At 41.2% G+C, this 26,661-nt stretch overlaps 2 long non-coding RNA genes and 1 other non-coding gene across 3 annotated transcripts; all 3 read right to left on the reverse strand.

The window, feature by feature from the left end:
• Positions 1 to 1,930: 1,930 nt before the first annotated feature.
• On the reverse strand, positions 1,931 to 13,476 carry LOC126989784 (uncharacterized). Its single transcript, XR_007743690.1, has 3 exons — positions 13,324 to 13,476; positions 11,407 to 11,497; positions 1,931 to 1,981 (listed from the first exon to the last, which is right to left on the reverse strand). It is a non-coding gene; the product is annotated as an uncharacterized LOC126989784 (long non-coding RNA).
• Trnaa-cgc (transfer RNA alanine (anticodon CGC)) lies at positions 8,802 to 8,875 on the reverse strand. Its single transcript has one exon. It is a non-coding gene; the product is annotated as a tRNA-Ala (tRNA).
• Positions 13,477 to 15,816: 2,340 nt separating the features above from the next.
• Positions 15,817 to 26,405, reverse strand: LOC126989785 (uncharacterized). Its single transcript, XR_007743691.1, has 4 exons — positions 25,777 to 26,405; positions 22,568 to 22,647; positions 16,334 to 21,740; positions 15,817 to 16,041 (listed from the first exon to the last, which is right to left on the reverse strand). It is a non-coding gene; the product is annotated as an uncharacterized LOC126989785 (long non-coding RNA).
• Between the last annotated feature and the right edge of the window lie 256 nt (positions 26,406 to 26,661).

Genomic DNA, 26,661 nt, shown 5'->3' on the forward strand with positions numbered 1-26,661 from the left:
AGATTTTTTCACTTAAATTACTTAAAGCATTAAATGTACTTAACCCTTGTCTGAAACCATATTGATATGGAGTTATAACTCACTTATTCTCTAGGAAATTTACTAGATTAGCTTTCATTATTTTTTCGAATATTTTTGAAAATACATTTAACAGAGAAATTGGTCTGTAGTTACTTAATAGATCTTTATGGCCCTTTTTATAGATTGGAATTATATTAGCATGTTTTAGACATTGTGGGAGTTTACCATAAAATATAGATTGGTTAAATAAAATTGATAAAGGAATGGCTAGTTGGTATTTGTTGTTTTTTATAAGAAATACAGAAATTTCATTTATACTGGCTTTTGTGTTTTTTAGGTTGTTAATTATAACGATTACCTCTTGGGGGTCAATATGAGGAGCTGCCATAGATGTTGGATAACTGTTGGGGAGAAAGCTAATAGGGTCAATATTAGATGGTGGAATGTTACTATCTAGGTGAGGTGCAATGTTCACATAGTATTCATTAATGCTTCAGTTATTTCATCTGGACTTGTTAATATTTTGTTGTTATAGGAAATGTAATTTAGATAAGTTCTATTGTGATTGTTTTTTAAATCATTAATAGCTTTCCATATTACTTTTGTATTGTTTTTAAAGCTTGTAAATGTATTCATATAATATGATTTCTTGGCAGTTCTTATCGTTGTGTTTAGTGTATTTCGATACTTGTTATAATACTCTTCAGATATGGCCCCAATTTTGTAGTCCTTGTACAAATTGTTTTTAGTTTTTATGGATTTTAAGATAGCTTGTGTGATCCAGGGACTATTAAATCGTTTTTCTGATATATGTTTTGTTTTTATAGGAAAGCATTCCTCAAATAGGTCTTGAATATTTTTTATGAATCTAGCACAATTTAAGTTAACATCTTGTACAGATAGATAGTCTTGCCAGCATATAAAGTTTAGTTTAATTGAAAACAGCTCTTTATTATTATTAGATATGTCTTGGATTTTTTTCTTATAGAGTTTCTGATTTACTTTGGGAGTTGATATATTTAAGAACATTGGGAGATGATCTGAGATGGGAAAGTGCAAAATACCTGTTTTACTTTAATGTTAAAGTTTATGTATGAAAGCATCACAGGACTTAGCACAGGGGGAGTTTGGAAAAAGTTTGATGTAGTCGGCTCAACATCTGAGGTCACTTGCGGAGAGAGACAGAAGGGAAGGAATTATAGAAGGAACAGACCCCAGGAGACGGGACACAACCCCGATTAATACCTGGTAACCACTCACTGCTGGGTGGACAGGGGCGAGGGTATCGGAAAAGCCGCTCAAATTTTCCACTCCGCCCGGGAATTGAACCCGGGCTCTCTCGTCGGTGGAAAATGGCAAAATGAGCGTTATGGCGAGTCCATTGGAGGCACCAGCGTACCACCCCATACGAACTCAAAGTCTAGACAAATCTGTGTTTCTTTAAGTTCTTGGTACAGAGGAAGGGTCACACTACCACCAGGGTCATTAAACTAGCCCTGGAAATTCCCCAAACTCCTATGAAAGTCTAGACAAATGTGTGTTTCTTTAGGTTCATGGTACAGAGGAAGGGTCACACTACCTCCAGTCATAAAACTAGCCCTGGAAATGCCCCAAACTCCAATGAAAGTCTTGACAAATGAGTTCCTTTAAATTCTTGGTACAGAGGAAGGGTCACACTACCACCAGGGTCATTAAACTAGCCCTGGAAATGCCTCTCAAAGCTCCTATGAAAACCTCAAATATGTAAACTGCTGAAGGGTTTAAATAACCTGGCTTTTTATCCTAATTTATCCAAGAGACAAGAAGGAATGAAGGAAGGAAGGAGAGTTTTATGGAAGGAAAATGATTCAACACTCACCAATGTCTGTCTGTCTGCCTGTCTGCCTGTCTGCTGGTCTTCAAAGTCATCCTCCTCTTCCTCTTCATCATCTTCTTTTTCTTCCTCTTCCTTCTCTTGTCTCTAAAAGTAAAGTAAGGAGATTAATAAAGTTGATAGTTTATTTTTTTGTGGTAATAAATTCTTTTTAAGGTAAAAATACATAAATAGATAGATATTGAGAGAGAGAGAGAGAGAGAGAGAGAGAGAGAGAGAGAATTAAAGAGACAGAGACAGAGAATTAATGAGACAGAGAGAGACAGAGAATTAATGAGACAGATAGACAGCGAATTAAAGAGACACAGAGAGACGGGGAATGAAAGAGACAGAGACACAGAGAATGAAAGAGACAGAGAGAATTAAAGAGACAGAGACAGAGAGAATTAAAGAGACGTGGATGATACGTCCAATATGCAGCATTAGTGTGGTCACCTAGATTGAAGAAAGAAATTATAAAGTTGGAAAGAATACAGAGAGCAGCGACTAAATTACCGGAAACTCTGAGAGAACATACTTATGAAGAAAGACTGGAGAAATTGGGACTAACAGCACTGGAGAGAGAGAGAGGGGACCTAATACAGGATACATAAGAACATAAGAACATAAGAATGCAGGAGTCTGCAAGAGGCCGGTAGGCCTGTACGAGGCAGCTCCTTTGACCCTAAGCTCCTGTGTATCTAACCCCACCTAATATCGCTGTCCATGAATTTATCTAGTCTATTTTTGAATGTGACAATTGTATTGGCACTCACCACATGACTGCTAAGCCTATTCCACTCATCCACCACCCTATTAGTAAACCAATTTTTGCCTATGTCCCTGTTGAATCTGAATTTATCCAGTTTAAACCCGTTACTTCGTGTCCTACCCGGTTCTCTTACCAACAAAACCTTATGAATGTCTCCCTTATTAAAGCCCTTCATCCATTTATAAACCTCGATCATGTCTCCACGCACCCTTCGCCTTTCTAGAGAATGCAAGTTTAACTGTTTGAGTCTTTCCTCATATGGCAAGTTTCTCAACCCCTGAATCATCTTAGTCATCCTCCTCTGCACCGATTCTAACATTTTGATATCCATTCTATAGTAGGGTGACCAGAACTGAACCGCATAGTCAAGATGAGGTCTAACTAATGCTAAATATAGTTTGAGGAAGACTTCGGGGCTTCTGTTGCTTACGCTCCTTGAAATAAATCCCAGTACCCTATTAGCTCGATTTCTAGCTTGAATGCATTGTGCCCTTGGACGGAGATCAGAGCTCACTAAGACCCTAAATCCTCTCGCACCCAGACCTACTTATGAGAGTGTCATTTAAGCAATAGTTATGTGAGGGGTTGTTCCTACCTACACTCAGAATACTGCACTTCCCTACATTGAACTCCATCTGCCATTTATCCGCCCAGTCATATAATCTGTTGAGTTCACCTTGGAGAATACCAGCGTCCTGATCCGACTCAATTACTCTACCGATCTTGGTATCATCTGCAAATTTACTAACATCACTACTAATTCCTGTGTCTAAGTCATTGATATAAATAATAAACAAAAGTGGACCTAATACCGAACCTTGTGGGACCCCACTCGTAACACATCCCCAGTCAGATCTTTTACCATTGATTTGCACTCTTTGCTTCCTATTGCTAAGCCACGCCTTGACCCAGTTCAAAACTTTACCCTCTACTCCGTGAGCCTGTAATTTAAGCAACAGTCGTTGGTGAGGAACTTTGTCAAACGCTTTACTAAAATCAAGATAGATTACATCATAATTTTCATCTCTGTCAACCGCCTCAAATACTTTATTGTAGAAGGACAAGAGATTGGTGAGGCATGACCTACCTTTTGTGAACCCATGCTGCGAGTCGTGAATTAAGCTATGTTTCTCTAAATGCTCCCGAATATTCCTGGCTATTATGGACTCCAGCATCTTCCCTATAACCGATGTTAAGCTAATTGGGCGATAGTTTGAAGCAACTGACCTGTCGCCCTTTTTAAAAATCGGCGTCACATTAGCTACTTTCCATAGGCTCGGCACATAGCCAGTATTTACCGACATCTTAAAGATGTCGGTTAGTGGGTCACTGATTATATCACCTAGCTCCTTTAATACCCTCGGAAATATCCCGTCAGGACCTGGCGACTTGTTCTTCTTAAGCTTATCTATCTCATCCTGAACTACTTGCCTGGTAATGATTATATCCCTCAATTTATCGCCATCACCGCCATCGTACACCTGAACTCTTTCCGGTATAGTCGTTCGATCCTCCTGTGTGAATACTTAAAGGAAGTAGTAGTTCAACAATGTGCTCATATTTTCGTAATTTTCTACTAGCTAGCCTTTGTTTGATTTCAGCTGTAGTATTTTCTCCCTTTTTTGTGTTCTATACATCTGAAAGAAGCCCTTAGGATTACTTTTCGCCTCATTTGCTACTTTGATCTCATAGTTCTTTTTGCTATCCTGGTGTTTTTCTTAACTAATCTAGATAGTTCGACGTACCGGCCCCTGAGATGTGTTTCCCCATTCTTTATTTTCTGATAAATTCCCTTCTTTAACCCAATCTCGTGTTTTAGTCCACGAGTCATCCACTTAGGATCATTGTTTTCTTTTCTAAGTGTTCGCTGTGGTATATGCTGTTCTTGCCCCTCTACTATTACTCTAACTAAATTATTGTAAGACATTTCTACCTGGTTCTCCTGGCTCTCCAATCCGCAGTTCTGGCCCTCATGAATCCCTAAATTATCCCAGTTTACCCCTTCAAGATGTCTTCTAAGCCCCTCGTAGTTTGCTCTTCTAAAATCTGGCACTAACACTGGGTTTGGATCGCGGGTTACCGCCCACTCTAACCTAAAACGAACCGTTCTGTGATCACTATTTCCTAACTCTCCGCCCACCTCCAACTCACGTAGCAAGTTCCCATTATTGGTTAGGACTAAGTCTAATATGTTATCTCCTCTGGTAGGCTCAGTAACTACCTGCTTAAGGAAATTATCTTGTATAACTTCAAGAAAGTCCTCGGCTTCCAGGTCACCCACTAGATCTTCCCAGTCTATATTCCTATAATTAAAGTCCCCCATTACGCAGACATTTCTACTCATACTCGCCCTGCCAATCTCCTGTAGTAATATACTCGTGTCCTGCCTGTTAAGGTTGGGTGGCCTGTATATAACTCCTAGAGTTAGTTTTTCTTTCCCTTTGTAAACGTCCACCCAAACTGATTCTGAATCCATGTTAGTTTTGACTGAGTTGTTAACTAAACATTTAAGTGAGTCTTTAACATATAGCGCAACTCCACCTCCCTTTCTGCCCCTTCTGTCTTTGTGAAACATCTGATAACCCGTTATTTCAAATTCTGACCTAAAATTTCTATTAGCAAAGTCTATCCATGTCTCAGTGATCGCTATTATGTCAAAATTTTCTGAACAAGCTTCACCCCTTAGTAAGTCTATCTTGTTTCTGAGGCTCCTGCTGTTAGTATAGAAGATTCTTAGCCCGTCCTCTGTTACTCCTCTAGAATTACTTCTAAGCTGCCTGGTTATATTATGAGCTAGATGTCCCCTCCCATTACTCCTTCCATTGCTCCCATTACTCCTTCCCCCCTCGCCTATACTAAAAAATCCCTCAGGGTACCAAGTGCTCGCTCAAGGGAGTCTGAGAGAGCCTCAACACCCTTGAACGTCAAGTGTATCCCGTCACAGGAGGGATTGGAGAAATTGGACAGGGAAGACCTAGTGGAACGTGACAGAAGTGTGACAAGAGGCAATGGTAAGAAATTGAAGAAGAGCGACTGTAGGAGAGACATCAAGAAATACAGTTTTCCATACATAACAACATGGAACGGACTTGACGAGGAGACTGTGTGTGCAAAAACGATTCATGAACTGAAAGCCAAACTGGATGATAAGCGTTATGGAGACGGGACAGCACGGGCCTAGTACAGCTCTTTTCCTGGATTTCACAAATAGGTAAACACACACACACACACACGGTGTATTGTCGGGTAGTCAGTGGTATATTTTCCATAATCACGTCTGTGTCCTTCCCTTCCCTCTCCTTCACAAATCTGCTTCTTTATCATAACTATTATAAGGAAATACAATTCAACACACACACGTCATCTACGAATAACACAAATTTCTCTGTATGCATACATCTCAAAATGATCAAATAATCTATATTTCTTTATGTGCACCATTTAATTCTGCATGTTTTTATATATATGATGATTATGTTGACTTTATGGCTGAAAACTTGTTATAAACAGAAGCGACATTTGAAATTTGGTGCGCGTGGCCAGCCCGGATATGGCGCTGTTTTGGCCCGGCCGTAGTAAAGGGGTTGAGCCTGTGGTGTCTTGTTGGTCAGGCATAAATAAACCAAAAATTGAAAATGGGCAGCTCCTTAGTGCCTCCCTTGAGTGAGAAAGTGCTGGGCCAGCCCCTGCTACCTACTGTGGAATGCTTCTTCATATAAAAATCACGGATCAAACAACAGATAAACATGGACCCTCTTCACATACACAGACAAGCACACAGACTTACACTTATGTACAAGATCACAAACACTCACATTGACATTGACCCACAAACATACCTACACAAGGCAAACAGTCAACGTACTCATAACACACACATCCATAAATACCAGGCAGCGCTTTTGGCAAATATCTTGTAAAGAAACAGCTTGAGCACACCCCTGGCACCATTGTGAAGGATTAGGGCGCTCATTTGGGGGGTAGTTTTGGGAACACATTAATGGAAACAACATTAATTGAAATGAGGAAATTTGTTTGGGTTTATGATCTTTTGGTCTGGGAACTAAATTCAGGAACAAATTAACCTCATAAACCAAAGTAAGACTGTATGTATGTATGTACGTATGTATGTATATATATATATATATATATATATATATATATATATATATATATATATATATATATATATATATATATATATATATATATATATATATATATATATATATATATATATATATATATATATATATATATATATATATATATATATATATATATATATATATATACATATCATATATATATATGATATGTGACAACAAATGACTTCCTAACACACACACACACACTCAAACATATACTCATATTCATAGTGTGTAGTTGTATTTACCATAGCTGGGCACGATAACAGAAAACCTTATTCCCGATAACCGATACCTGATAATGGAAAACCTTATCGGTGATAACCGATATTCGTTAACTGGAGACACAAATATAGGCGATAACCGATACCCGATATAAATCCACAATTCCGATACTACCTAGCGATAAGTCCGATAGGCGAAAACGATACTATATTGATATTTCAAATAAAAAATACATAGATGAATTCAAATTTTCATTATCTGTATTTTAGAAAACTTACAAAACCTGAAAACCACACGTTGACACGTACCTATGGACGGTAATGCTAGAAACGCCTCAACCGTGTTGTGTTATTTGGCGTCCCCACCGTCAAAAGCTGGTGCTTTTGTTTACAAACACTGGTCTCTCGTGAACTGCGCATGCTCAGACCAGCAAGCGTAGACCTGTACAGTCTCACAAAGCTTTTTAACACATTAAGAGTTGCTGGAAAGCTGAATCAGACATACAGTACCACCATCCTCGCTGTTTCTAGAACGACACTCTGTACGAGTTGTATTTATATGTACAGAGTGTCGTTCCAGAAACAGCGAGGATGGTGGTACTGTATGTCTGATTCAGCCTTCCAGCAACTCACGCTTACTGGTCTGAACATGTGCAGTTCACAAGAGACCAGTGTTTGTAAACAAAAGCGCCAGTTTTTGACAATGGGACACCAAATAACACAACACCTTCAATACCATGGCATGCTCAAAAACGAACATGGAATATCAAATCTGAGGCAGTGAATAATCATTTTTGGGCAAAGTTAAATGATTTATCTTTTTGATATATTGATTTTTGAGTCTAACATAAAAAATAACCTAGTGTTTTAATGTTGATGATCTAAGTTTAAAATCTCTCCCGAAGTTTTTTCACACAACACCGGGCGCCCGGGCCACGCATGCGCAGTAGGGAGGAGACAATGTTTTTTTTTTCTGAGGCGGAAAAAAGTAGCGATTATCGCTAGTTTGGTTACAAAAGTAACGAAGATACCGATTAATATTTAAATAAGTAGCGGATGGCCGATAACCCGATTTTGTTATCAGCGATAAAGTATCGCGATAACGCCCAGCTATGGGTAATAGACTGTATTCTAGTTAATGAAGCTGTAGACAGACCCGATACAAAATTCTGGACAAATGAAAACATGGACATTTCAGACCATGTGATGATAGGAATAACCATGGAACAAAGGCAAGGAAAAGAGGGGAACAAAAATGAATGAAGAACACAGAGAAACAAAGCGGAGTCTAACAGAAGCAAACTGGATGCAATATTACGAAGACGTAGAAACATTAATGCAGGTAGAAGTGGACGGGAAAGAAAGACCAATGGGAAAAGGACGTGAAAATGGTAGAAGAACCAAGAAAGCTTGTGGGCACAAAAGTTGGAAAGTTTCATTTAGTCGGCGCAACATCTAAGGTCATTTGCCGGAGAGAGACAGAAGGGGAAGGAATTATAGGAGAAGGGAACAGTTGGAAAGTTTGGTTTAGTGGGCGCAACATCTGTGGTCATATGCCGGAGAGAGACAGGAGGGGAAGGAATTACAGAAGGGAACAGTTGGAAGGTTGGTTTAGTGGGCGCAACATCTGTGGTCATATGCCAGAGAAAGACAGAAGGGGAAGTAATTATAGGAGAAGGGAACAGACCCCAGGAGACGGGACACAACCCCCGATTAATACCTGGTACCCATTCACTGCTGGGTGGACAGGGGCGTAGGGTATCGGAAAAGCCGCCCAAATTTTCCCACTCCGCTCGGGAATCGAACCCGGGCTCTTTCGGTTGCGAGCCGAGTGTGCTAACCACTGCACCACGAAGCCCCCATGTGGGCATAAAGAAAACACTTACCTCCAACAGAAAACTAAAAGGATGGTGGGACGCAGAAAAAAAAAAAAAAAAAAAAAAAATGTATGTAAACAAAAGAAAAGAAGTTAATAAGGAACTTTTAACTTCTTGCAGAAAACAGCAAATGGGAAGAGAAATGTAAAGAATACTGTGAAGTAAAACAACAAACACAACAGTTCATACAAACAAAGATATCTAAATGGGAAAAGGAAAAGGCAGATGTGATTAACAAACTACAGTAGATCCCCACTTAGCGAAAACTTGTTATATTCAATAGCAACATTTCAAATTTGGTGCGCGTGGCGATCTTGGATACGGTGCGGGGCGCCGTTTTGGCCCAGCCGTAGTGAAGGGGTTAAGGGTATGTACTTTATAAGGATACTTCATTCAGTTAGGTAAGCTAAGTAGGAGTGAAGGTATGGAAGGCTGAGGTGAGGTATGTTTTTGCCTGCGCTCTATGGGTTCACGGTACAGAGGAACGTTGGCGTAGGGTATAGTTCCTTGCAAATGAGTTTTGGTCAAGGTGGAAAAGGGAAGTTTTGCAGTCTCTTCAGCTTAGAAATAAATGGCAGAAACCTCAAGGTGGATGATATTGTTATTGTTAAGGATTGCAACCTAGCTAGAAACCAATGGAAGCTAGGCAGAATAACTGAGTGTCTTCCAAGTGATGATGGTCTTGTGAGAAAGGTGAAAGTGATGATGTCAGACTCATGTCTTGACAATTCAGGGAAAAGAATAAAGGCAATGAACATTGTTGAAAGGCCTGTTCATAGTCTTGTTCTCTTGTTAGAATGTACTACTCAGGAAGACCGGGGCGACCCCACCGAGGAGCCTAAATGATCTGTTTGTACTTAGGAAGTGCAAAGATGATGTTAGCAGCATTTCATGTATCTAAAATACTCATGTTATGATTAATGTATTAAGTAGTTATAAGTTAAATTGTCCTACAATTTAGGGGAGCCATGTAACTGTGGTATCAATATGCCTCATTATACCTCCTTGTTATTACGTAAAATATTAATGTGTAAGGAATTTATATGGTGCTATAGAATTTATATGGTGCTAAAAGGATAAACTTGTATGATGCTATTAGAAGGTAACATAGGTTCCGTTAAGAACGCTTACACACAGCTGCTGATGTTCGGGCAGCGAGTCTGTCGCTTATAAGTGGATATGAATTGTAGACTCAGCAATATGGAGCGGTGATTTAATCCGTGGCACTGGAGGTCAGTGTATTTTGCTAATATTTCTATGTTATAACATAATGTTAAGCTATGTAATGTCCACATACTGTGTATAAGAGTGTTTAGAATAGTTTAAGCTATGAATGCAACAATATATGACTTGGGCTTCAGTGCAAGGAGCCAGAAAGTTTGGGATGTGTAAATTGATTATGTCATCACTTTTCCCATAGTTTCCGCACGACTGGGGCATGTATGGCGCACAAAATGGAGGACTCTTTGTCCAAAGCCACATCATAGGAATAAAGGAAAATTATACCAACGAAGTTTCCATGTCCTGCTGGAAGTCCATGCATGTCTGCGTGTCTGTGTAAACCAGCCCAAAGGGGTGACTGTTCCATGTCCGCTTCACTACTACTGTCTCTACAAGAACTTTTACTACTACTACTCCTACTACAACTACTATTATGACAACTACAATAACTACTGCAACTACTTTTCCTATCAATACAATACCACTACTATTACTACTACTACTACTACTACTACTGCTACTATTACTGTTACTACTAATACCAACACTCAAAAGGTCTATATACACTGGCAGTGGAAAATGTAAATGAAAAAGAAGAAGAAGAAGAAGAGGAAGAGGTGGCCGAACAAAACAAGAAAAAGAACAGGAGCAAGAAGAGGTTTTGGTGAATAGGTAACAGATAAAAGATAAACAATAACAATAATAATAATAATAACAATAATTACAACAACAATAGTACTACAGTATTTTGCATCATAGACAGACAGATATGAGGAATAAAAACCAGCGGTCACCATTAATCAGTGAGTCCCGAGCTACACCACCGTACCAATAAAGTTTGTCGTTCATGCAAAATAGTTTGACACAACTACACATTTGATCTTCGTTCGCCTCGTATTTTTCAATTGTCCTCCTCCGATATGCGAGGCATTGTTCTGTGGGGGAAGTTATACACATACTGTTCTGTAGGTGGATACAGTCTTACACCTGCCATGGGGAAGGGATGTAGAGGTGAGGGGGCCGCCATAAGTTCCAGACCCATGTTTTGCTATGAAGTTCCATTTTCTCTAAGTGATGGCGTTTGTTGTTGTTGAAATATTTGTAGTATTGACGCAACTTGTCAGTGTCATTAGGATTGTAATTTGCACGACTTTTTTGCGCTTTGTCTAATATACGGCTATACTGATGTACTATTTTATGCCTTTGTCATAGAAAACAGATTAGCTGTCTGTCTATAAAGCAAGATACTGTAATAAACACACCCACACATTAAAATAAAACATACACACACCTTGTCTCAGTGAGTGGGGCAGCAAGACATTGGATCATTCATTCCCTGGTCCTCTCTCCACTTCTCTCTCGTGGCCTTCACTTGCATCATCCTGAAAACACAGTGACATTGAAAGACCATGCACTAAAGTTTCAGTTACAGCAATAACCGCAAAGATTTCTTCCCTCGCTGGCTCTGATAAAAAGGCACCTTGGTCTGCTTCATTGATTCAGGGGACAGACCTTTGGAGATTGCCTAACAGTTCTTTGTGGTAGGATTTGGTGTGTTTTGTAATGATGGGTTGTTATTGTAGGTCAATCTGTGAGGACGAAACTATTTTGTTCTGGTAGATTTCGGATATTTGTGATGCTATATACGAAAAGATCTTGATATTTTAGGGCGAGCCAGAACATGACAATGTGACTATGAAAATGTCAAGGTTATTGAGATGACACACACACACACACACACCAGTAACCTTCAGGAAAGTAAACACTAAGCTTCACACAGCCCGGCACAACACACACCCAGAAAGACAGAAGACAGAGAGACAGAAGGGGAAGGAATTATAGGAGAAGGGAACAGACCCCAGGAGACGGGCACAACCCCCGATTAATATCTGGTACACTGCTGGGTGGACAGGGGTGTAGGGTATCGGAAAAGCCGCCCAAATTTTCCCACTCCGCCCGGGAATTGAACCCGGGCTCTCTCGATTGTGAGCCAAGTGTGCTAACCACTGCACCACGAAGCCCCCTTCTAATTACAGGTAAAACTCAAGAAATACACCCACGAACTCTCAGCGACAACCACCAACAGAGAAATACAAAGCCTGACACATCATTACCAAGGCAACCTAACCCAATTTAACCTAATATGCAGACAATTAATCTAACCTAACCAAATCTGATTTCCGGAATAACACCCAAATAGTTTAGGACAAAATTAATGTCAAAATTCTTAGGCTACCCTTTCTTCAATAATACCCTAATGGTAACAGAAATACTAACAACAGAAATAAAATACAATTGAATAGAAATAGAATTAGAAATAGTATAGAAATAAATAATCTAACCTATCACTATTGCTAGTCAATGAAGGTGGAGTTTACTAGCGTCATTCCACACCACAGAAACCCAGGTGGACTGTGACCTGACCTAACACCTGACATTTGACAGGTGCCCGACATTTTGACAGCAAGAGAATGACAGTTAAGTGACAGTTTGGTGGCTTGACAGGTCAGGGGCTGTCAACTCAACCCATTATACACCACCACCACCACCACCACCACCACCACCATCACCACCACCATCACCACCACCAACACCAACACCACCACAACGGTCACCATCACTGTCACCCCTGCCATCATCACCACTTACCACCACCACTGTCATCACCACCACCACCTGTCACCACTACCGTCATCACCACCACCACCATCACCACTGCCATCACCACCAACACCTGTCACCACAGCCGTCATCACCACCACCACCACCATCATCACCACCACCACCATCACCACTGCCATCACCACCAACATCTGTCACCACAGCCGTCATCACCACCACCACCATCACCACCACCATCATCACCACCACCACCATCACCACTGCCATCACCACCAACATCTGTCACCACCACCATCATCACCACCGCCGTCATCACCACCACCACCATCACCGCCGCCATCACCACCACCACCATCACCACTGCCGTCATCACCACCGCCGTCATCACCACCACCACCATCACCACCGCCGTCATCACCACCACCACCATCACCGCCGTCATCACCACCGCCGTCACCACCACCATCACCGCCGCCATCACCACCACCACCACCATCACATGAAACAGATTTTCCAATTTTCCCCTCTTTCCACGCCCTGATTTCCTGTCCCTCCACACCAAAATAAGGGCAAAGGATCCACCTACCTTCCCACAGCATGGCGCTTCCTGGCACTTTATAATAACCTGAAAAACAATGAAAATATATCCCTGTCTCGGCAGCCTTCCCAGACGACAGGGAAGATGGAGGCCGTGACGTCATCATAGTGTTGGAACTTTAACACACGACTACCTTAGAACTTGACGACGGATAAATAGAGCAAGTTCACTGGTAAAAACACGCTCAAAATAACAGATAAGGGGAGACAAATAAGATCAGGGTATGCTATTAAGTATTAACGAAAGAACAAAACGATACACGAAGGGAAGGTTTGCATCAGTTAAGTCTTCAGAACACTTGAACTCGGGGCATAATAACGTGTTTAAGTGTGCAAGGTGACGTGGATAAGTGTGGAAAAGTGTACAAAAGTGTGCAGAAGGATATGAGAAGCGAGACAGAGCGGGGAAGGTCAAAATATTAATAATTTTCTCCTCCTCTCTCTCTCTCTCTCTCTCTATTGTCTATTTCTTTCTCGTAGTAGTAGTAGTAGTAGTAGTAGACTGGACCAATTTTTTCTTCATCAACGTTGTAGTGCGAGGATGGACTAAGCTTAATTAAGGTGACCTTTCTGAGACAAAATCCGGGGACATTTTCGGTGGATCCGAGGCTTAAAAACTTCCAAATGTAGCGTTTTTGTCACTGAAAAACCAAAACGGGGACACTGCCGGGCTTAGTACCATTCATGGAGCAGCATTCAAAAGTCTCTCACCCTATTTGGTTGATTGATTGATAGTTTATTGTTGCAAGTAAAAAAATAAAGGAGAAGGGAGTTCCTTAGCTATATACACTGCGCCGAGGTCCACAACTATATATACGTAGAGTTTGCTCAACATTTTCGTGTTCTTTTTTATCTTTGAGTCACAGTGAAAACCGGGGACAGGTCACTGAAAACGGGAACGTCTGGTCACCCTAAATAAGCTTCCTGCCTTCCTTCAGTGGTCCAGTGTTACACGACTGACTCCTTGAAAAACAAGCTCGGCCGTGTATTTCCCTCAACTCAATATTAACTATATAGAAATGCAACGTTCTGGAGCCATCGGATTAACGTAGAATCACTTAGGTTTAAGGACAGACTACCTATGTCTGGACCATGGGGTCTGTGTGGTCTGATTTTGTGTGTAAATCTATGTAAATTTAAATCCACACAGCTCCGGTAGCTATGACGTAATGTTTAAATCTCCGCTTACCCAATCAGCTGATCGGTCACCTCAGCGCGTACACTACTGATATATCGTTTCCGGAGTCATCACACTCGTACAGAACATATTTATTGCATGACTTGACCTGACCTAGCATACCGAGACACAGGGATGGATGAAATTCTCTAATATATAAACTTACGAGAAAATAACAAGTTTTTTTCTCTCAGAATGGCAACACCCCCGCCAATAGACTCGATCGCTCGCCATATATAATTCTTCCGCCTCGTCATTTTTTTTTTTTCAGCTTTCTCGTCCCCTGCATGCATAATATTTAATGCTATACTTAACGGCAACATCAATTAAGGGCTGATATCGAATTAAGCCGTGCTGGGAAGAGAGAGAGAGAGAGAGAGATGCTGACTTTAAATGCTGACTTCAAATATCACTTCTTCATCGAGTCCGAGCCATGCTGAATGCTGAGAGCCGAGATGCTGACCTTAAATGCTGACTTGAGGATATGTTAGCTGACTTCAGATATCACTTTTCTTCATCGAGTGAGCCATGCTGAATACCGAGAGCCGAGATGCTGACTTTAAATGCTGACTTGAGGATATGCTGATCGACTTCAGAGATCACATGCTAAACTCAAAGCAAAGTCAGCATATTATATTTATAGCATATAATTGGTATAGAAAAATCAGTCATGCTGAGTACAGACTGACACATCATTGAATGTTTAATGCTGTCATGCTGATAACTTGACCATCCTGAGTTCAAAATAGTCAGCATTGATACACAGACTATGCTGAGTGGGAATTAACAATAATGACTTAATAAATGCTGAGCTCAGATGCATGGAAACTAACACATGCTGACTTAAATGCTGACTGATTCTGAGCCATGAGTTTATTGACCTTATAACACAAATGCATGCTGACTTGAGGTACGTGTTGGCCGATCGATCGACATCAAGGATACTCAGCACTCAGCATAAAACTGATTTTCACTGCTGAACTAATTAACTATAAGAGATGAAGAACCCTTAGAATATATATCATTCTAGATCTCTTCCTTTCCTCTATGAAACACATAGGAATGTATAACTATCTCCTATAAGTCACCCTAAGGCCCTTGCTCATGGTACAAGATACAGTAATGTCTTTGATAAACTAACTCAAAAGATGGACAATTGTAACCTATATGAGTGATAATATATACTGAACAAGCCCTCTTTCCATTATTTTTGCAGTATTAAGGAATATATATCAAGCTGCTAACTCATCCCTTGCTCATGGTAGAAGATTAATATATATCAAGCTGCTAACTCATCCCTTGCTCATGGTAGAAGATTGTGATATGTCTTTGATAAACTAACTCAAAAGATGGACAATTGTGCCTGATATATATACTGAACAAGACCTCGATCCATTGTCTATGTAGTATTAAGGAATATATGTCAAGCTGCTAACTCATCCCTTGCTCATGGTAGAAGATTGTGATATGTCTTTGATAAACTAACTCAAAAGATGGACAATTGTGCCTGATATATATACTGAACAAGACCTCGATCCATTGTCTATGTAGTATTAAGGAATATATGTCAAGCTGCTAACTCATCCCTTGCTCATGGTAGAAGATTGTGATATGTCTTTGATAAACTAACTCAAAAGATGGACAATTGTGCCTGATATATATATACTGAACAAGACCTCGATCCATTGTCTATGTAGTATTAAGGAATATATGTCAAGCTGCTAACTCATCCCTTGCTCATGGTAGAAGATTGTGATATGTCTTTGATAAACTAACTCAAAAGATGGACAATTGTGCCTGATATATATATACTGAACAAGACCTCGATCCATTGTTTATGCAGTATTGAGGGATAGGTATATCAGTTTCCTAACTCACCCCTTGCTCATGGTATCTTCCTAAGGCATTGCTAGACTTGTTTTTATATGCCAAAGATTGAGTACATTAAGACCTTCTCAAAGTCTTACCCAAGAGTTAGTGCTTGATATAAAACTATGCTCATGATAATTAAGGCTTCACAGATGTCGACACTGACCACACCCCATGGTAATACACTTAATGTTAGGTAATTATCAAAACTAACACATAATTAATGGTTTTGATCCCCCAGAAAATAAGGTAGCTACTGGGGGGGGGTCTGGAAGAGGCTGATCGAGGGTCTGAGGGCTTGAGCTAGGGGGCTTCAGGTAAGAGAAAATACATATAATTAATAGCTTGGACATCAATAATCTAGACCAACCCTTGCTTATGGTAGCTTTCCAAGGCATCGCTTATAGACTTTTTATAATATAGCAAAAATAGAGTACCATCAAGGCTTTCTCAGTCCAATTACTCAAGAATTAGTTCAGTGCTTGTTATAATATTGTTTTCTCGGCCAACCCTTGACAAGGCTATTAAAACTGTTCTTGACAATGCTAGTAATTATCTAACATATACTGGAACCCTTACTAATGTTACATAACAAAGTGGAGACTTAATTGCTGGGGATATTTGATTCAGTTCCATATTAATTCTTTTTGCTCATTGGAAAGGTTAATTAAAATGTTACCACCAGTATTATGCTAACACACTTGCTAGGTTAGGTTAGGTGACCAATTACTGGGGGCCTGAGGGTCTTAGGGCTGACATGGGAAGGGAAAACACTTATATTTAATGTCTTTGACCCCCAGAATAAAGGTCATTGGGAGCTGAGACTGGGGGTGGGACTGCACAGGGGACTTGAGGGGGCTGGGTACATACTGTTTGGGCAGGTAAATCATTCTTCTACATCAATCCTCTGTTATTTTTAAGCTTAAGAACTTTGACTAAAAGCAGCTATGGACCTTCAACTGTAAGGACGTGGCAAATTCTATGAGTCTGAGGCCTCTTCAAGCACTCAAAATCTCTCTTTAAATAGTTTGGGGGAGATAATTCATTCCTTTACATCAAGCGTGTTATTTTTTAAGCTTGAGAACTTTGACTAAAAGCGGTGCTGGACCTTCAACTGTAGAGACATGGCAAATTCTGTGTTTGAGGCCTTTTTAAATAGTCAAATCCCTTCTTATATGTTGTTTGAGGAGATAATTAATTCTCCTATGAACTTACATGGCAAATTCTGAGTGTACGAAGCCTTTCCAAATAGTCAGTCTCTTTAAATACTGTATGGGGAAATAATTAATTCTCCTACATCAACCCTTGCTCAATGTGATGCTTTAAAGCTTGATATCTAGCCAGAACTAAGCTTTCAAGGGTTAAACATGGCAAATTCTGAGTGTACGAAGCCTTTCCAAATAGTCAGTCTCTTTAAATACTGTATGGGGAAATAATTGATTCTCCTACATCAACCCTTGCTCAATGAAGATCTCACTCACTTTAAAATATTCCGCCCCCCAAAATATACATACTGGGATCAGAAATCTATGTGGTTGCAGCTATCCACTGGCTATGAAGGGTAAATTTCACTCACCAAAGGCCGCCGAGTGGCTTAACCCGGTAGCAGGGACGGGCCAAATTTGTGGCTTTACCGTGTAGCAGCGATGGGCCAAATTTGTGCCATGATTTGAACCCCCCAAAATAGATGATACATAAACTTGTCACAAATGCTGATATATATTATTATGAAATGGTTTGCGTGAGTGATGATTTTTCCCATTTTTCCCGCTTAGAGGGACCATTAAGAAACATGATCCCCGCTGCTACCGGGTTAAAACTACCCACATGCTGTCCAGAAGACCACCTACCAACCCGGACTCTAGATTCTAGGATTAAAGATGAGCTCCGGGAGGGCAGCATGAGCCAATGCAAGATGGCACCACTATAAACACTTGCCTGCACCAGAACGGGCTGGGCCGACCATCAGGCCCCACCGGGAAGAAGCCTTGGGCCGACCATCAGGATCCACTGGGAAGAAGCTTACCGGAGCAATAGGCCATGACGTAAAAAAAAAAAAAAAATAAATAAATAAATAAAAAAAAAACAAAAAAACATATTTGACAAGGCTTTCAGGGGAGTTACAGACAAGGGTGCTTTTATGACCCTTCCTCTGTACCATCAACCTAAAAAAACATCATTGAGAACCCAATTACTGACCTTTTTGGCCTTGGAAATATACAACAGAAAATACAAGACCCAAACAGTCCCCTCAATAAACAGACATACAACTGAAATTTGTGCCATGATATAACCCCCCAAAATAGATGATGCATAATGTGATCACAAATGCTTTGATATATAGTATGAAATGGTTTGTGTGAGGGTGATTTTTTCTCATTTTTCTCGCTTAGAGGGACCGTTAAGAAACATGATCCCTACCACCACCACCACTGGGTGAAATATGTTAGGTTGCAAATATTTCCACGAGTCACTATATCACTTGAAGGCTTTCCATATACGCTGTGTTGCTAGTATTTCCAAGGGTGGTTTTACGAGCCTTGACACCGTGAGAAGGCTAACGTAACAGCCACCCATGACAGCCTGACCCATACCCTTAACCCCTTCAACACGAGAACGCGTATACTGCGTCCTTGCGTGCCCCGTACCATATCCGAGGACGTGCAACCTGCATTCTGGCGCACTTGACCCAATATACAAGTTATTTTATCTCTTTATTTATACTTACATCTCAACATTATCAATTAATTTATGCTTCTCTATGTGCACCATTTAATTCTGCATGTTTTCATATATTATACATGATGATTGTGTTGAGTTTATGGCTGAAAACTTGTTATATTCAATAGCGACATTTGAAATTTGGCGTGCAAGGCGAACTCGGATATGGCGCGGGGAGCTGGTTTGGCCCAGCCGTAGTGAAGGGGTTAACAGCCGTGGGAAATTGCCGTCTTGAGATCTCAAAACAGTGCCCGCCAGACTCAACGTCATATGGTGGTGAAGATTTTAACGCAGGTACACAAAGACGCAGAGACGGACACTCAACCCTAAGGTGGAGACGTCAGCCGAAGATGTTGACGTAGCGATCCTAGACGCAGGGTCGAACGGTCAACCGTGGGGTCAAACATCAGATATCAACCCGTTTTTTCAACCTGTACATATCTGCTGCCGAATATGGATGAGGGAAATATATTTTAAACCAATTTATTTTTTTCCTGTTACGTATATTTATTTCATAGAGGTCAGAGTTCACCACCCGTACTGCACGCATGGGTGGGTAAAAGACATGTATATATATAACCGTACGTGTTTGAGGATAATCTCCCTCCATAGTCAGGATTCACACATGACTAGGTTACGTATGGTCATTGTTTAACACTTTCCAACTTTTTTCTAGTTATTTATTGAGGTACAAGCCTAACAGAGGTGTCCCCATATAGGCCTGAACCCCTCTCTGATACCTGGCCTGTACTGCTGCTCTCAAATATGTCAAACTATATTTTTTAAGGTGAAGGGAGACAGCTCTAGCAGGGAACGGAACCTGACGGAACCTCCCTCGCTAGACGCCGATCCGACAGGCTTGTTAGGGGTCACCTGGAGCACTGGGCGGCAGCTTACAGAATGGGTTAGGTCGTTAGGATACTCAAGCCAGCAGTGTGGGTTAGTGAGCAGCAGAAATGAAATGCGTTCACATGCAAAAGCCATACGTGCTGTTATGGAAGCCAGAGAGAATTGTCATACGTAAGCAGGAGTAGCTGTTATGCGAAATTTTGCCGTAAGCAGCTGGAGTTGTCATGCAGAGAAGCCGTGGGATTAGTTACGAAGGAAGGCGCAGAATGTGTTGATAGGTACGAAAGCCAGAAGCAGAGAGAAGTGTAAATCCATGCGGGTTATGCGAGCAGGAGTTAGTATACAGAAGCCATGCCCTGTTACGACAGCAGACGCAGAACGGGGTGTTATGAATAGCAGAAGCAGAGTGAGTTGTTACAAGGGCATGCAGATGTTATGCCAGTCCCAGGAGTGCAGGAGTTGATACCATGAGCAGCAGAGGTTGTCCTTGGTAGCTGAAATTAAAAGGTTTTGTTAATACTCCTAGTACGGAAGTGTTGTAAGTTATGGACAGCACCAGTAGTAGTAGTAGCTATTGCAGAAGGGGTTGTTAAGTTAAGACAAATCCCTACAGACATTATCATATTACCCCAACATAAATACCCTTCCATCCAGTATCTTAACCTTCAAATACATATCTCCAATACATAATTAAATCTATACACAAGCACCAGTAGGAGTTGTTGCAGGAGAGGTTGTTAGTTACGACACCCCCACTACAGACCTTTCCCCTACATAAATTCCCCTCCATTCAGTACTTTAACCTTGAAATAAATACCCCCAATACACAATATATACCCCAATACATTGAATGCACATACACATGCAACTCAGTAACACGCACATTTAAATCCATACCAAGTTCCTTATACGTACTGGGATAGGAAATACCTTATGAAGAAATAACCACAGACTTTGTATATAAATAACCCCAGTGCATAACATTCTTTCCCAACAAAACACCATTCTTAGGATATATATATATATATATAAAACACAGAAGATGAAAATCCCAAATACACATTTTAGTATACATGCAACTCAGTAACTCACACATAAATCCATACCCAAGTTTCTTATACGTGCTGGGATAGGAAATACCTTAACCTAAAGAAACACTAAAGGCTGTATATGTAAAATCATGCGCAGTACCTTACAAGAAATAGCCCCGGCCCTTTACGTAAATACTCTCAGTGCATGACATTTCAATATATGCCAAGTAACTTTCTATCCCCGTACACATGCTGAAAGAGAGATTGTTGTTAATAGCCATAACGCACTTCCATACTTATTGATATAGCCTTCATCGATAACATGCACCCTTTCACTACTTTCTGAGCCAGTACACAAGCTGAAAGAAAGAGGATTTTGTTAATTAATAGCCATAGTAGAAAGGCTTTGTAGGAGGTACCCACAGCCACAGAACTTATAAGTAAAATCCTAAGTACAACCTTATAAGTAAAAAAAACACCACAGACCTTGTAAGTAAATCCCATAGCCTTATACATACAAACATCCAAGTTCATAACATTTCAATACATGCATAATACAAATCATTTAAATATTTTCCTTGGCACATAAACTTCTGCCTATATTTACAAGTTAACCTTCTCCTCCCTCTTATCCTCTTTAATACATAGAATGACATATTTCCTCTACTCCATAAGCTTCTATATATTGATCTGCCTTTATGTATAGAACTCACATCCTCCTCTTCTTCTTCCTCCTCCTTCTCCTCTGCACTGCTTGGCCTGTAAGAAGATGGGATTGTCAGATGTTTCCGACTCTAACATTTTAACTACTTGCAAAGGCTAAAAAAAGAGATCAATTTGGTTCTAATGAGTGCTTCTGTAGCATTATGGTACAGGGGAAGGGGCACACTACCACCAGGGTCATTAAACTACCCCTGAAAATGCCCACAACTCCTATGAAAGCCTTGTCAAATATATGTTTTCTTAGGGTCATGGTACAGAGGAAGGGTCAGACTACCACCAGGGTCATTCAACTATCCCAGGAAATGCCCACAACTCCTATGAAAGCCTTGTCAAATATGTGTTTTTAGGTTCACGGTACAGAGGAAGGGTCACACTACCATCAGGGTCATAAAACTACCCCTGGAAATTCCCACAACTCCTAGGAAAGCCATGTCAAATATGTTTTCTTAGGGTCATGGTACAGAGGAAAGGTCACACTAACACCAGGGTCATTAAACTACCCCAAGAAATGACAAACTCCTATGAAAGAACTGTCAAATATATGTTTTCGTTGGGTCATGGTACAGAGGAAGGGGCACACTACCACCAGGGTCATAAAACTGCCCCTGGAAATGCCTAAAACTCCTAGGAAAGCCTTGTCAAATATGTGTTTTTAGGTTCACGGTACAGAGGAAGGCTCACATTTTCATATATTATTTTTTCCTTCTTTTTGTAACTTCATTTTCCTTTCCTTTCCTTTCCCTTCCCTTCCTTTCCTTTCCCTTCCCTTCCCTTCCTTTCCTTTCCTTTCCCTTCCTTCTCATTCCTTTCCTTTTCTTTCCCTTCCCTTCCCTTTGAGCCTAACAAGATCAAGCAGACATTACCTTAGCCTGGCCTGATGGCGATGGTAGTGTTGTCAAGTCTCCACCTCACCACAGCCTCCCTCCTCCTCCTCCTCACAGCCCTGAAAGAAAGTCTCATTAGTCAGATAAAGGTTCATATCCCTGCACAGAGGATGAAAAATTGAGGGAGGGAAGATGCCTGAGAGACATAAAGAAATATAGCTTCCTGCAAAGAGATATAGAGCTTTGGAACGGTGAGGATGTAGTATTGGCAGTGTGCAAAGCTTCAAGGAAAAGTTGGATAAATGCAGATATGGAGACGGGACCACACCAGCGTAAGCCCGGGCCTGTAAAACTACAACTAGGTAAATACACACACACACACACACACATACACCACCACCACAATCAATCAATCAATGGGGGCATACGCAGGGGGGCGCGTCGCCTCGCCCACCCTACGACGCCAAGCCCAGGGGTCCCTCCGGGCATTTCTCCCTGCAGGCCATCCTGAGTACCTCCCTGCAGGATCTACTATAACTTGCTCCAGCCACTAAGTCCGTGGATGTCCAATTGACTTCCTCCACTCAGGATTGTCTCTCACAGAGACACCCGATGAGCAGTTATTTGCTGATGACACCCAGTTCTACTTTTCCATCAGTGATATTGAAAATACAAGTGCTAAGATCAATAGTGTTATTAATTCAGTCAAGGAAGGATTGGATGCATTATAAGCAATTGAAATTAAACGATGATAAGACTGAATTCATGTTTGTGGGGAAGAAGGACACTCTACGTTATTTTGGTGACGGGAACATGATTATAGGTGGTAATGAAATTCATATTGTTGAAAGTGTTCGTGACTTGGGAGTGTTGCTGGATTCCAATTTGACACTGAAATGTCAGATAAATAATGTCGTAAGGATAGCTGGATATCACCTTAGAAATATTGCTTTTATCAAGAAATACCTGGATCAAGAAATTGGTGATTAACAATATTATATCAAGAGTGGATTATTGCAACTCGATCTACTATAACCTGCCAAAGCTCCAATTAAGGAAATTACAGATGATCTTAAACAGAGCAGCGAGACTAATCAAAGGAATTCCACCACGAGAGAGAATAACTCCTGTTCTGATAGAGCTCCACTGGTTGCCAATAAAAGCAAGGATAGTATTTAAGTTATGTGTTTTGACACACCAAGCTTTGATCACTGGCCGTATTTGAGAGAATTATTACACGAAATACAGCCAGGTGAAGGCATTAACACTTGCCGAGCCACTTCTGGAATCACACTTCATGGTACTCTTCAAATGTTGGATTGCGCGCTTTCAGTTCTGCCACCCCAAGACTGTACAATAAGCTCCTCCTGACATTAGAAGAACAAAGGATATCTCCAAATTTAAGAAAGGACTAAAACATTTCTGTTCTCTGACTGCTATGACACGGAAACATTGACAATTAACATGGCATAGAAGTTGTGATCAATAGTGAAAATTTAATGAATTAAATATGTGTGTGGGACCAGATAAATAAGAAACACAAGTAACAAGTAAGAAATAAGTACGCCAGGATACGGTGCTCAGGTGTTGACTTGCCAGGCCAGACTGTTCAGGTCTCTGCACCTTCAGCAGCTGGCTGCGAATTTACATCAGCAATAGGTGGGCATTGCCTGGCACACTGAGCAGTGTACTACCACGGTACTTGTTGCAGTCCTGGCGGTCCCTTTCCTTTCCAGATAGGGACGACCAACCCAGTCAGGAGGAATGGTACCAGACAGTCAAGACCACATGCAACCTGCGGATCACAGCCTCACGTCCAGCTTTGAGCAGCTCCACACTGATGTTACAGGTGCCAGGTGCCTTCCCACCCCTCACCTAAGTCAATGTGCGCTGAGACATGTAGTAGTAGTAAGCTATTAACTAAAAAAGCATTGATATTTGGGAGAGAGAGAGAGAGAGAGAGAGAGAGAGAGAGAGAGAGAGAGAGAGAGAGAGAGATAGAGAGAGAGAGAGGCTCCGGGGTGAAGAAAGGGAAGAGCCCGCACGGAAAAGAACACCCCTTGTGACATAAACACGTCTGTTGGCTTGTCAAAACTAGGCTGGATGTGCTAGAAATGTTGTAATTACCACCACAGCCTGCCCTAAACGCACACCCACTAAAGAGCTTGTGGTGATGATAAGCGAGGGTTGTTTTGGTAGGTGACAGCCCTGTGTGACCTGCTGTAGCCTTGGTCAGGTCAGCCTTGACGTGAGATTAACTTTAATTAACAAGAGTACTACATCACAGCGGTGCGAATATTCCCGAAGCCTCTGTACAGGGTCCTAGGGTCACATGGGTGTTATTCTATACATTTGCCGTCCCCGGCACGAATGGCTGGCATCACACTGATTCTGGTACCACACAAATCTATGCCACTGTGAACACTGCCTGGTAACATAACACTGTCTGTGGCACTGCATATTAAACACCCTGGCTGAGCCCACATCACAGGAGGGGGGTCACACCAGGTAGGTTAACAAGACACTGTAACACTGGGTAACTAATCTGTCTTGCATCACGTAACACCTGCTGAACATGGAACTGTCGGTGGCACTGTTAACACTGCATAACACCTGAGAGCCCACGTCACAGCCCGTCACCTTAACACAGTGACGTAACACAGCCAGTAACAGCCCTATCATGTATCCAGGTAACAGAATACTACTAATGTCACAACGTGTAACACTCTCTGGGATCACGTAACACATTTAAACACTGCTGCCACGTCACACACTCGTCCGTCACATGACGTAACTCTACTATGAAGGGGAGAAAACACTCACGGGAAAGCGATTAATCTCTTTTTTTTCACCTTTTAGAAGCAGAGCAGCAGCAGGGCCTGAAACCTCATCAACGGTAACATGATTTTGGGGGCGGTTGATGCTTGAGGTCAATGAGTCACATATTTGACAAGGCTTTCGTAGGCGTTGTGGGGAGCATTTCCAGGGGTATTCAATGACCCTGGTGGTAGTTTGACCCTTCCTCTGTACCATGAACGTCAAAAGACACTCACGGGAACACGATTCATCTCCTTTGTGACCTCTTAAGAACAGCTGATACGGCGCGGGGTCAAAACTCGTCACCTATAAACACGTATTTGACAAGGCTTCCGTAGGCGTTGTGGGGGGCATTTCCAGAGGTAGTTAATGACACTGGGTATAGTTTGACCCTTCCTCTGTACCATGAACGTAAAAATACACTGTCTTACCCCCAAACACACTGCAAACACCTCTTAAAACACGTCGTGAAGGAGTCACTCCGTGGACGATCAGCCGTGTGGTGTTATGATTTTTTACCGCGCACCGATGCTAGATTATCGTACTCAGAGCCGCGCATTTACCGTTTTCTGACCCATACCTGATGCCAAGAAGCCCCAATAATTAACCCTTTAAACAACAATCATATGTGAAGGCGGTTATTTGGGTGATAAAAGCAGTGTGGGGCTCAGAAATCGGCAGGTGTCCCGCACTGGACTCTCGTACTTGAGGTGAAAGTGTTATACTTTGGGTCCCTAGAAAAATAAAAAAAATAAAATAAAAAGCGGCCATGTCCTGCAAAAGGCGACTAAACGAGAAGGAAACGAGACGAGGAATCCATTTCTGGCCTCGGCATAACGATACACTAAATATTAAAGGAGATATCGGCACGGAAAACTAGCGTGAAATTATCAAAAAAACATGAAAATCAATTATATTTATGTTATTTGAAGCTATTTTCATGCAAACGGCGACTCTTCTTGGGTAAAATAAGACGAGAAATCCATTTCTGGCCTCGTCATAACGCTACACTCAATATTAAGGGAGATATCGGCCCGGAAAGCTCGCGTGAAATTCACCCCAAAACATGAAAATAACCTATATTTATGTTATTTTCATGCAAACGGTGACTTTTTTTTTAGTAAAGCGAGACGAGGAATCCAATTCTGGCCTCGGCATAACGCTACACTCAATATTAAGGAAGATATTGGCCCGGAAAGCTCGCGTGAAATTCCTCCAAAAACATGAAAATCAGCTATATTTATGTTATTTGAGGTTATTTTCAAAACGGTGACTCTTCTTGGGTAAAACGAGACGGGGAGTTCATTTCTGGCCTC

This window comes from Eriocheir sinensis, unplaced genomic scaffold (genome assembly GCF_024679095.1).
Source record: "Eriocheir sinensis breed Jianghai 21 unplaced genomic scaffold, ASM2467909v1 Scaffold1297, whole genome shotgun sequence".
NCBI lineage: Eukaryota > Metazoa > Arthropoda > Malacostraca > Decapoda > Varunidae > Eriocheir > Eriocheir sinensis.